The following is a 3,117-nucleotide window of genomic DNA, read 5'->3' as shown; positions in this document are numbered from 1 at the left end:
CTTCCTGATGTATACTCGATCTCCAGGTTTGATCTGGTGTTCTGCTGCAGGACTCTCCTCCTCCTTGGCTTTTTCCTGTTCAAATATAGTTCTATGTATAATAGTTAATTGCTGTACATACTCCCTTGTGTCCTGATCTAAGCATTCCAACGTGGGGCCCCCTGCCCCCCTGATCTTTGGCACCGGCATTACCCTTCCTGTCATCATTTCGTGCGGACTCAAATGTGTGATTCTGTTTTCCTGACTCCTGTACTGCATTAAAGCCAATGGCAGAGCATCTATCCAGTTTTTCCCTGTCTCGCTGCAAATCTTACTTATTTTAGCCTTAAGGGTCCCGTTTGCCCTCTCCACCATTCCCTGGGACTGAGGATGATACACACATCCAAACTTCTGCTTTATCCGTAATGCTGAGAGAGTCTCTCTCAGCACCCTTCCGATAAAAGCAGACCCATTGTCGGAACTTAATTGCATGGGTATGCCAAACCTTGGGATAATTTCTTTTGACAGGAAGTTAATCACCGTTCCAGATCCTTGATCTTTGGATGGCGTTGCTTCAATCCATCTGCTAAATCTATCAATAATCACCAGCATATATCTTTTCCCTCTTACCACCTTTCCCATATCCACATAATCCATGCATAGGTGTTTGAAGGGTCCTTCGGGAATGGGTATGTGCCCTATTGGGGCACTAATGCCCTTTCTGATATTATTCTGAGCACACACCTCACACTGACTTAGTATGTAATCAATTGAGTTCTGTAGATATGGGGACCAAAATCCTTCCTTTTTGATCTTTCTGGTCACTTCCCCCCTTGTGCAGTGATCAACCCCATGTGCTTCGCTGATTAGTACGGTTAGTAGCGGTGTGGGTGCTATGATCAACCCCTCCCCATTTCTCCATATTTTATCTTGCTGTCCCTGTAAGGCTCCCCTATCCTTCCACATTGTCTTTTCAGCCACAGAGGCTTCTTCCTGCGCTTGGGCCACATCTTCTAATGTAATTTGGGGTTCGATGTTTCCCGCACCTGGCCCTGGATGCGATCTTGCTATTTCTACCGGAGCTATCGTAGTTTCGGCACATCCTGATGCCTCTTTAGCTGTCTTATCGGCTTTGGAGTTTCCCTGTGTAATGCTATCTGTTCCCTTTTTATGTGCCTGACACTTGATTATAGCTAGTTCTCTTGGATTCATCATGGCCCGTATTAATGTTCTGATTTGACCTTCGTGTTGTATTGGTCCTCCTCCGCTTTTCATAAATCCCCTTTGCCTCCATATTGCCCCAAATAGGTGACAGACCCCGTGGGCATAAGCCGAATCAGTATAAATCTCCACCGCTTCCCCGTTTGCTAACTCACATGCTCTGGTCAATGCCTTAAGCTCCGCCAACTGAGCTGAGCATGGCTGCTCACATTCTTTCGCCTCTATCACCTCAAATGTTTCCCCCTTCTGTTCAACTATTGCATAACCAGCGTGATTTCCTACATGATCCCTATAGCACGAACCATCAACATACAGAGTTCGCTTTCCTTCCGTGTCTAATCTATCTGCCTTCAGGTCTTTCCTCAGTTTCATATACGCTCTTGTCTCTCTTATGCACTCATGCTCCTCTCCCTCATGTGGCAATGGCATATAATCAGCTGGGTTGACCCTATTACACTTTACTATCGTAATGTCAGGGAATGTGGTCAACATTTGAAAGTGATGAATTCTTGACGGCGTCAGGACAAATTTCCCTTTTTCAATTAATTCAGCTACCTTGTGGTATACATGTATGTTTATCGGATACCCCATTGCTACGTCGTCTAGCTTGGTGCTGTAATATGCTACAGCCTGCCTTCGTCTGCCCTTGCAATTCTCCTGCATTAACACTGCTGTAGCAAACCCTGCTTCTCTGTTACTCACAAATAAGTCAAAAGGTTTGTCATAGGTTGGTAAAGCCAATGCTGGTGCCTGTGCCATTTCTTTCTTTATATTCTCAAATGCTTCTGAAGCATCTTTATCCCATTTTAGTTTGGCTTTTAATTCTTCACACCCTGCCTCCTTCATTATCTTTCGTAGTGCCTGTGTTTTTTCTGCATAGCTTTCCACCCATTCTGAACTGAATCCTGTCATTCCCAAAAATGTCATCATTTGCCCCACCGTCTGTGGTTTCGGAACTTTTAGTACTGCTTCTATTTGCTGTGAAGCTATCCCCTTTTGCCCTGCTGATATCTCTCTCCCCAAGTATTCTACTTTTTTCTGGCACAACTGCAGCTTTTTCCTGGATACTTTGTGACCCCCTTCTGCTAATCTTTCCAATAGTTTTAAACTGTCCTTCCTGCATTGCTCTCTTGTCTCTGCACATAATAATAAATCATCCACATACTGTATCAATGTTCCCTCCAACTGTATCCCCTTCAAATCTGCCCTCAACACCTGGTTGAATGCATGTGGGGAATGCTTGAATCCTTGGGGCATCCTGTTGTACGTGTATTGTTTCCCTTCAAACGTAAATACAAAGAGATACTGGCTTTCTTGAGCTAGCGGCACGCTAAAAAATGCTGAGCATAGGTCTACTACAGTGAACCATCTGCTTTCAGGCGGTATATTAGTCAACAGGGTGTAGGGGTTGGGAACCTCTACTGGCATGTCTTCCACTACCTCATTTACTGCCCTCAAGTCATGCACCAATCTCCATTTTTCCCCATCCGCCTTTTTTACCGGTAGCAGTGGTGTGTTACACTTGCTCCGAGTTTCCTTTAATACCCCTGCTTCTAACAGTCCCCTAATTGTTCCTCTAATTCCCTCAATTGCTTCTGCCTTAATCGGATACTGTGGTCTGTAAGGTCCTTGTCGTCTGGTCTTTAGTCTAACCTCCACTGGATTAGCATTTTTAACCCTCCCCACATCAGTGTCCTGTCTGGACCACAACTCCTGTGGGAGGGAATTCAAATCCTTTTCTAAGCTCTCTCTCCACTCCTGCTCCTGCTTCTCAATCTCTGCCTCTATTTTTACCTGTTTTGGCTTCCCGATCATTTTAACATCCACGATTATCTCCAACATTTGTCCATTACTGGACATCCAAATATCTACATTTTCTGTCTGAACAAATTCTAATTCCCGTGCCCTCAGTACCAT

The sequence above is a fragment of the Carcharhinus amblyrhynchos genome, unplaced genomic scaffold, assembly GCF_965287045.1.
Source record: "Carcharhinus amblyrhynchos unplaced genomic scaffold, sCarAmb.v2.hapA chromosome_200, whole genome shotgun sequence".
In the NCBI taxonomy this organism is placed as follows: domain Eukaryota; kingdom Metazoa; phylum Chordata; class Chondrichthyes; order Carcharhiniformes; family Carcharhinidae; genus Carcharhinus; species Carcharhinus amblyrhynchos.
The sequence above is the reverse complement of the archived record's forward strand: the minus strand, read 5'-3'. Positions refer to the sequence as shown.